The sequence below is a fragment of the Danio rerio genome, chromosome 4 (genome assembly GCF_049306965.1).
Source record: "Danio rerio strain Tuebingen ecotype United States chromosome 4, GRCz12tu, whole genome shotgun sequence".
NCBI classification, from domain to species: domain Eukaryota; kingdom Metazoa; phylum Chordata; class Actinopteri; order Cypriniformes; family Danionidae; genus Danio; species Danio rerio.
In genome coordinates this window covers 8,040,619-8,050,405 of record NC_133179.1, presented here as the reverse complement: position 1 = coordinate 8,050,405, position 9,787 = coordinate 8,040,619, and the positions used below count along the sequence as shown (strand labels likewise).

The 9,787-nt window shown below is 39.7% G+C and overlaps 1 long non-coding RNA gene across 1 annotated transcript in view; it reads left to right on the top strand.

Annotated features, from left to right (window-relative positions):
• LOC141381591 (uncharacterized) overlaps positions 1-9,787 on the top strand; it is a 419,099-nt gene that overhangs the window by 358,948 nt on the left and 50,364 nt on the right. The window lies entirely within an intron of this gene.

Here is a 9,787-nt window from a genome sequence, read left to right as displayed (position 1 = left end):
GTTGCTGAATGAAAACGCAATGAGTGGATGTAAAAAATCTTGTGAATTCTGCAAGAGGCATATTTGGTCAGTCTTTCTCCAATAGTATCTGCATGCAGACTTGGATTTGCAAACTGAGACTGCATATATTAGACTTACAATGTCAGACGCTGCACTCAATGGAGCTAGTTACGTCATTGTGAGGGGTGGGGTTAGGGGTGCGCTTTAAAGCGCAGATCCCATTCGCTCCACTAGGCGGAATCAGCGAGCTGCTCTTTTAGCCTGAACACCTTTGACAACAGCAACACCAGATCAGCACAGGTACACCGTTTTACTGGCGTCAAGTTGAGCTCCAGTAGCAGATGACAGCTCAGTGACAGACTCATAATGTCAGTCAACAGCAGATATTACAGCCCGACAGCGAAGAAAAGCCACACCAAGTGCAGAAATGGAGAGTAACGCGACTCACCTGTAAGGGACTTTGCTTCGTTGGTTTAGTTTGTAGTGATGTTGTTGTAGTGTTTGTGTTCAGTCATTGCTCTCTCTCTCTCTCTCCTCTGCAGCAGTGAAGATACACACGTGTGTCTGTTGTGTTTCTGCTGCAGATATTTGAGCTGCGCTCAACAGCTGACGCTCCTCCACACGCTCCTCCACATCCAGGCGGATTCACAGCTCCAGGAAAGGTATTTATGAGCTCATATTTCCAGTAGAGAGTCCAGAAAGTGTGTTTGTTGTGCTGCTGCTCTGTCGCGTGTTTGTTGGGGGAGGGACTTTCTGTGGAGAGCATGTGATTGGCCAGATTTGGTGTAGAGTCATCAGTACAGTATGAGGAGACTTTAGAAGTAAATGATGATATTTTCCAGTGTTTAATTGTGTTTAGTGACATTTAAAGCCCCACAAGCAGCTGTAAGATAATTTGAAACATGTTTATGTGTCTGATTGAAGAATAAGCATGTTTTCCACATTTTGAATAGTGAAATATAATAATATATATTTGCATATGATGCAGTTTACATTTATTTAAAATAATTTACATTTGATATTAATTATTTGTGTTTATTTAAATTTTTTTTCAAAATGTGTAGAATGTGGTTATCGTCCCATTGGAGAAAGAAATGTGGGTTTATGTGTGTGGTGATGGTGTAGTGGTCAGAGCACACATCATGACATATGAAGCTGTCACAGCACACCTGGGTTCAAATCCAAGAACTGCAGCTGCTTTTTACTGCTGAGATAATCAGAAAAACAACAAAGTATTGTTATGTTTGTGTTCCCCCGCCTCGTAATTTCCTTGCTATTTGTACTTTCGTTGGTGTGAGCCACACATCGAGGTGGGTTTCGTACCCAGGCCTCTGCCATAACCATGTCCACCGCAACCATATGTTCATCCACTAGCCCATCATGGCTTTCATGCTCCTTGGGCCTCTTTGTCTGACTGAATCCCAGCAAGTGACAGTAAAGTAAGCAATAGTTGGGTTAGAACCCATGTCTCCTGTATGGCAGTCTAATGCACATCCACTGAGCCATGGCGCTTGACATTTCACAATGGTTGTTTTGTGAGTCAAATTACAAAGAAATTTGTCAAACCTTGGTCACGGTGAAATCAGTGATAAAGCCTCATTCAGAAACATTGCTCACCATCTAGACTCAGTGGCTCAAGTCATAAACTATTGATCTTTAATCAAGGAGACCCGGGTTCAAACCTCACTATGGCTAATGTCCATCTTGTCCTCATTATACTGACCAGGAGCCCCTGATGATGGAACGAAACCCATAACGGGTGAATAAACACAAGCTCTCTGAGGAAGAGACTCATAAAGACAAGAGTTCAATTCTGACTTGTATCTCGATCTGGCAGAAATGAGATTCGATCCTTCACACTTCTAAATAGCAGGCGAACGCTCATCCTTTGAGCCACAGAGTTTCACATTTGGCAGAAGGTTTTTCGTGGCCCAAATTACAAAGAAACATGTGTCAAACCCTGGTCGTGATGAGAATAGTGATAAAGCCCCAATCTGACCTCTCCTTCACTGTCCAGACTCAGTGGCTCAGGTCTTAAAGTAATAAGCTTTAATCTAGGAGACCCGGGTTCAAACCTCACCATGGCTAATGTCCCACTGAGTTCATTATGTTCACCAAGATGATGGACGCTGATGTGAAACTAATGATGGTTGATGAGTGAATAAACACAAGTTCTCTGAGGAAGAGACTCATAAAGACAAGAGTTCAGATCTGACATATATCTTGTTTTATTGAATCAGCTCACACACAGGTCAGCAGTCCAACATCAGTTCCAGCAAGTGCTCAGACATGGAGATCTGTGGCTCTGTGGTAAGAGCGCTGCCCCACGGCTTCAGGGGTTGCTGGTTCAAGGCCAGCCAGAACTCTGCGATATGAGTGAATGGTGAGTGAGTGTGAGGCGCGCCTGAAGAAGGGGGGATACCAGTTCGGTCTCCCCCTGGAGCTTCCGGAGCCGTGTCCAGCAGGGGTTATACTTTACAGCCTGGCAAAAAATTTAAAATGAACTGTATAAAAATTCTGGACCTTCGTCCCTTCCCCACCCGCTTCGGTTACCATCATTTACTTTGTAGAGGAGTGACCCTCCACAAAGCAAATGATGGTAACCGACATGTGGATCAGACACATACACACAACCAATCACACACATGATCTACATCACCTGTGCAGCAGCAGATGATCATCATCAGTACAGTCAGTGTCTGTCCACTCGTCTCTGCTTCTGTTCAACAGACTTACAGTCCACAACACTTCACTGATCCTGTAGAGTCGACACACAAATCAACACATTATTACACACGCTGAATATCTGATCTAACAATAGACAAATAGACAAATATTACATATGTATCAAATATTGCGCCCTCCTGTGGAGATTTCTCTGAACTACACTTTTGCAAATCTTGAATCTGCTGAATTTAAAATATTCGCTATAACAGCACCTTCTTGTGGTGATTTTTGTGAACTGCACTGCTGCCATTCTAAAATACTCAAATGCAAAGTTTCTCCCTCCTGTGGAGATATTTCTGAATTACACATTTCCAGATTTATTGATTTGAAAGATTGTGCTGATGTTTTTTCTGAATTTTAGCACAGCAAATGTAAAGCACTGAGATTTCACCTTCCTGTGGCGCAGCTGTCGTTATGTGTATTTTCCTCCTCTATTGCTGACAACCAACATTTTATTGCCCTCGTTTAGAGATTTCTCAGAAGTACACCATAACAAATCTTATGAGTTTAAAATATTATAATATATATTACTCTTGTGCTGATGTTTGTAAACTGCACTGCTGCTGTTATAAAATAATGAAGTTAAACGTTTCACGCTTGTGTAAAGATATTTCTGAATTACACCTTTGCAAATCGAATGATTCTGAGGTGCTGCATATTCTGCATTGATTCAATAAGCTCAATTGTTCTCTGATATTTAGTAGGTTTGTGATTTGTTTAGGTAAACCTCCAGAAACAGTTTAATATGCTCATTATTTTCCTATAAAATATGACTAGAGTCAGAAGGTTCATATCAACCATATTTATGAATTTGAGTAAGCTGTGATCTGACTTGCGGCCTGCATTATTGTGTTATGGATAAATTTAGGCTACATTATAATTAAACTTAACAAAAGAGACCGGCGGAGATTTATTCTGTTGTATTTTGAAGCTCTGATATAAAACAGGCAGAATTAATATCAACCTCTGCTTCAACTGTTGGTGTTTAATAAAGTGTTTTGCAGTTCTTTCACTTCAGAAAGATTACAGTAATAGCCGAGTGATTGACTATTTTTAAATGTGCATTTTGTAGTATGTACACACTTATACTCAGCAGACTACAAAATACTCTTATATAGATCAAAATGGCAGAGGACTCAGCAGTGCACTGAATGTGGATAATATGAATGTGTTTGTGAATCAGCTGATGTCCACAGTAGACTGTAAACAAACACAGTGAATCTCTGCTATTGGACATCTCCACTGATTTATTTATTCTTCAGGACTCAAATTCTTAAATTTGACATAAAAATTGTGCAGCATACATAGAAACGTCTGAAATGTTTATTTGACAAGCACATACCAACTTCATCTGCAGTAAAGACAGTAAAACAAATCAATACAGCTTCAGCTGCTCTCTGTTTAAAGTCACATTTTCTCAGTTCAAGCGGACATTCACTGATCAGTTTGTTTATGTTTTACATTTTATTCAACAATATTTTTTATGTTGAGCCTGAAATCAATAGTTTTTTGAAAATTGTTTCGTATTTTAATGATAATTATTTGATATTTCTACACTGTCAATCAAAAATATGCCCTGAAACTCTAAATAAAGTGAGAAAATTAATCACTTATGAATGATTAGATGTTTGAGTATATGCTTTAAACATTAAAAATTAGTTAAACAGACAGACATGTAGCAAAACTGTGCTCTCGATGATCTGAGTTTAATTCCTGCCTCTCTGCCGATCCTGATTTAAATAGTATTTATTTATTCAGCGAGCTGCTCTTTTAGTCTGAACACCTTTGACAACAGCGACACCAGATCAGCACAGGTACACCGTTTTACTGGCGTCAAGTTGAGCTCCAGCAGATGACAGCTCAGTGACAGACTCATAATGTCAGTCAACAGCAGATATTACAGCCCGACAGTGAAGAAAAGCCACACCAAGTGCAGAAATGGAGAGTAACGAGACTCACCTGTAAGGGACTTTGCTTCGTTGGTTTAGTTTGTAGTGATGTTGTTGTAGTGTTTGTGTTCAGTCATTGCTCTCTCTCTCTCTCTCCTCTGCAGCAGTGAAGATACACACGTGTGTCTGTTGTGTTTCTGCTGCAGATCTTTGAGCTGCGCTCAACAGCTGACGCTCCTCCACACGCTCCTCCACATCCAGGCGGATTCACAGCTCCAGGAAAGGTATTTATGAGCTCATATTTCCAGTAGAGAGTCCAGAAAGTGTGTTTGTTGTGCTGCTGCTCTGTCGCGTGTTTGTTGGGGGAGGGACTTTCTGTGGAGAGCATGTGATTGGCCAGATTTGGTGTAGAGTCATCAGTACAGTATGAGGAGACTTTAGAAGTAAATGATGATATTTTCCAGTGTTTAATTGTGTTTAGTGACATTTAAAGCCCCACAAGCAGCTGTAAGATAATTTGAAACATGTTCATGTGTCTGATTGAAGAATAAGCATGTTTTCCACATTTTGAATAGTGAAATATAATAATATATTCGCATATGATGCAGTTTACATTTATTTAAAATAATTTACATTTGATATGAATTATTTGTGTTTATTTAATTTTTTTTTTCAAAATGTGTAGAATGTGGTTATCCTCCCATTGGAGAAAGAAATGTGGGTTTATGTGTGTGGTGATGGTGTAGTGGTCAGAGCACACAGCAGGACATCTGAAGCTGTCACAGCACACCTGGGTTCAAATCCAAGAACTGCTGCAGCTTTTTACTGCTGAGATAATCAGAAAAACAACAAAGTATTGTTATGTTTGTGTTCCCCCGCCTCGAAATTTCCTTGCTATTTGTACTTTCGTTGGTGTGAGCCACACATCGAGGTGGGTTTCGTACCCAGGCCTCTGCCGTAACCATGTCCACCGCAACCATATGTTCATCCACTAGCCCATCATGGCTTTCATGCTCCTTGGGCCTCTTTGTCTGACTGAATCCCAGCAAGTGACAGTAAAGTAAGCAATAGTTGGGTTAGAACCCATGTCTCCTGTATGGCAGTCTAATGCACATCCGCTGAGCCATGGGGCTCGACTTTTTGCAATGGTTGTTTTGTGAGTCAAATTACTAAGAAATTTGTCAAACCTTGGTCACGGTGGAAACAGTGATAAAGCCTCATTCAGAAACATTGTTTACCATCTAGACTCAGTGGCTCAAGTCATAAACTATTGATCTTTAAACAAGGAGACCCGGGTTCAAACCTCACTATGGCTAATGTCCATCTTGAACTCATTATACTGACCAGGAGCCCCTGATGATGGAACGAAACCCATGATGGGTGAATAAACACAAGCTCTCTGAGGAAGAGACTCATAAAGACAAGAGTTCAAATCTGACTTGTATCTCGATCTGGCAGAAATGAGATTCGATCCTTCACACTTCTAAATAGCAGGCGAACGCTCATCCTTTAAGCCACAGGGTTTGACATTTGGCAAAAGGTTTTTCATGGCCCAAATTACAAAGAAACATGTGTCAAACCCTGGTCGTTCTGAGAATAGTGATAAAGCCCCAATCTGACCTCTCCTTCACTGTCCAGACTCAGTGGCTCAGGTCTTAAAGTAATAAGCTTAAATCTAGGAGACCCGGGTTCAAACCTCACCATGGCTAATGTCCCACTGAGTTCATTATGTTCACCAAGATGATGGACGCTGATGTGAAACTAATGATGGTTGATGAGTGAATAAACACAAGTTCTCTGAGGAAGAGACTCATAAAGACAAGGGTTCAGATCTGACATATATCTTGTTTTATTGAATCAGCTCACACACAGGTCAGCAGTCCAACATCAGTTCCAGCAAGTGTTCAGACATGGAGATCTGTGGCTATGTGGTAAGAGCACTGCCCCATGGCTTCAGGGGTTGCTGGTTCAAGGCCAGCCAGAACTCTGCGATATGAGTGAATGGTGAGTGAGTGTGAGGCGCGCCTGAAGAAGGGGGGATACCAGTTCGGTCTCCCCCTGGAGCTTCCGGAGCCGTGTCCAGCAGGGGTTATACTTTACAGCCCTGCAAAAAATTTAAAATGAACTGTATAAAAATTCTGGACCTTCGTCCCTTCCCCACCCGTTTCGGTTACCATCATTTACTTTGTAGAGGAGTGACCCTCCACAAAGCAAATGATGGTAACCGACATGTGGAACAGACACACACACAACCAATCACACACATGATCTACATCACCTGTGCAGCAGCAGATGATCATCATCAGTACAGTCAGTGTCTGTCCACTCGTCTCTGCTTCTGTTCAACAGACTTACAGTCCACAACACTTCACTGATCCTGTAGAGTCGACACACAAATCAACACATTATTACACACACTGAATATCTGATCTAACAATAGACAAATAGACAAATATTACATATGTATCAAGTATTGCGCCCTCCTGTGGAGATTTCTCTGAACTACACTTTTGCAAATCTTGAATCTACTGAATTTAAAATATTCGCCCTCTTGTGGGGATTTTTGTGGACTGCACTGCTGCCGCTCTAAAATAATAAAGGTTTCTCCCTCCTGTGGAGATATTTCTGAATTACACCACTGCGAACTTGATGAATTTAAAATGTTCGCCCTCGTGTGGTGATTTTGGTGAATGACACCAGTGCATATCTAATAGTGTGAATTTAAACATGTCGCCCTCCTGTGGAGATATTTCTGAATTACACCTTTGCAGTTCAGTTGATTTGAAAGATTGTGCTGATGTTTTTTCTGAACTTCAGCACAGCAAATGTAAAGCACTGAGATTTCACCTTCCTGTGGCGCAGCTGTAGTTATGTGTATTTTCCTCCACTGATGCTGACAACCAGAAACATTTTATTGTGTAAAAGGAAGCAGAAAGTCTTGAGGTTTAAACTAAAAAGTAATTATTATTAAATAGAGTCTTATCATCAAATGCTAAATATCACACAGTTTTTATGGAGATCTTCAAATGACAGAGAGGCTTGAGTAAACTGAGGTCATCGTGAGCACAGTTCTGCTTCCTGTTGAAGCGAGTCGTTTTCTGTCTTCATCTGTTTCAGGAAGGATCAAAATCTGTTCTTGTTGACTTTATTATTATGATTATTCTAATCATTTTTTAATCTTTGACATGATTTTGATCAGTGACTGAAGTTAAACATGACCTAATGTAGTGATGTGTTCAGCTGAAGCGTCTGTGTCTGTCAAATCTCTATTTTCAGGATCTGGGTAATTCTTCAACTACGAGCACTTTTATGTCCTTTGATCAAATATCCAAACATATATATAATTTTGTTCAAATTCTTCTTTCTTTGTCAAACTAACAATAAAACCTACTTAAAAATGTAAAACCAAAACAAAATGAGGGTAAATAAGAGTGTTTTGTATATATGAAAGGCTTGTATCAATTCAAAGTTAATCGGTGAAGCTATTTTTCATTATTTTCACAATAAACTGTTGAAATGTCATTTCCATCACCACACACATTATTAAAAACATTTAAAAGGTTCTCATCACACAATAAAGTGTTTTCACAATGTATGAGTTCACGCTCTATTTAATTTACAAATTCAGTTTATTTATTTTCTAATAAGCTCTTAACCAAATTAATATTAAGTTTTAGAGTGTGACAGGTGTACAATTCAGCACACAACTAATTTATTTCACTGACAAATGTATAATTATTATCGATATTGTGGAAATATTTGGTTAAACTAGAAACAAAAATGATGTTAGACAATGTTTGACTGCCATCATTTATGTCATTTAGAAATATAAGCAGTATATTGAGATGTGCTGGAATTGACATTTGTTCAGTTCACGATGGAGAAAATGTTTCTCTTCTTATCTGAGTTTGTCCTCTTACAGATCTTCAAACTAGACAAAGTGTTTAAACTTATGAGGCTATGTTACGTTAATTTTGAACAAGTTTTTTTTACTCAACTTCACAAGGCTAAAAGTGCCCGTAGTTGAAGAATGGCCCATCTACCAAGCCAGGTCAGAGGTCATGGAGAGCTCTCGAGGGGAACTGGATTCCTGGTGGATTAAAACAACTGATTCCTGAGTTTTTCTATTTTATGTTTAAATTCTCTGTAAAGTAATTTTCTTTGTATGCAGGAGAGATTTTCTGTCTTACTGTAAGGCAGGGAGATCCACCAGCGAACTCAATGCCAGTGTGAAGCCCTCCTGCCGCAGAACCACAAACTATCTCCAGTAAATTATTTTAATTTCATTGAATCTGCGGCTCAGAGTCTTCTCTTGATCTGACACAGCAGTCGTTTTGGTCTCAACTGTTCATTTCCCTCCTAACAATGTCAAAATAATTATTAAAGCATATACTCAATCATCTAATCATTCATGGGTCATTATTTGTGCTCACTTTATATTGAACTTCAGCACAAATGCTTGATTAACAATGTGGAAATATCAAACCAATACGAATGTAATGTGAAACCTGAATATTAGCCTGTAGGTAATTAATGCGCCACTCATCAATAAAGACACATAGAACTTGTTTGACGAGCTCTTATATTGGGGATGCAGAATGTCTTCATTGCTTACAGATTTAATTGACGCAGACACAAATGATAATTTTACCAACAAAAATACGAACACATTTCCTTCACTAAATGCCTTATAAAGATGACTGGCTGCTTTATTTTTAATCCTATATTGTATTAAGCCGTTCAATAAGTTTTAAATTATGAGTACTTCTGTTGCTGAATGAAAACGCAATGAGTGGATGTAAAAAATCTTGTGAATTCTGCAAGAGGCATATTTGGTCAGTCTTTCTCCAATAGTATCTGCATGCAGACTTGGATTTGCAAACTGAGACTGCATATATCAGACTTACAATGTCAGACGCTGCACTCAATGGAGCTAGTTACGTCATTGTGAGGGGTGGGGTTAGGGGTGCGCTTTAAAGCGCAGATCCCATTCGCTCCACTAGGCGGAATCAGCGAGCTGCTCTTTTAGCCTGAACACCTTTGACAACAGCAACACTAGATAAGCACAGGTACACCGTTTTACTGGCGTCAAGTTGAGCTCCAGCAGATGACAGCTCAGTGACAGACTCATAATGTCAGTCAACAGCAGATATTACAGCCCGACAGCGAAG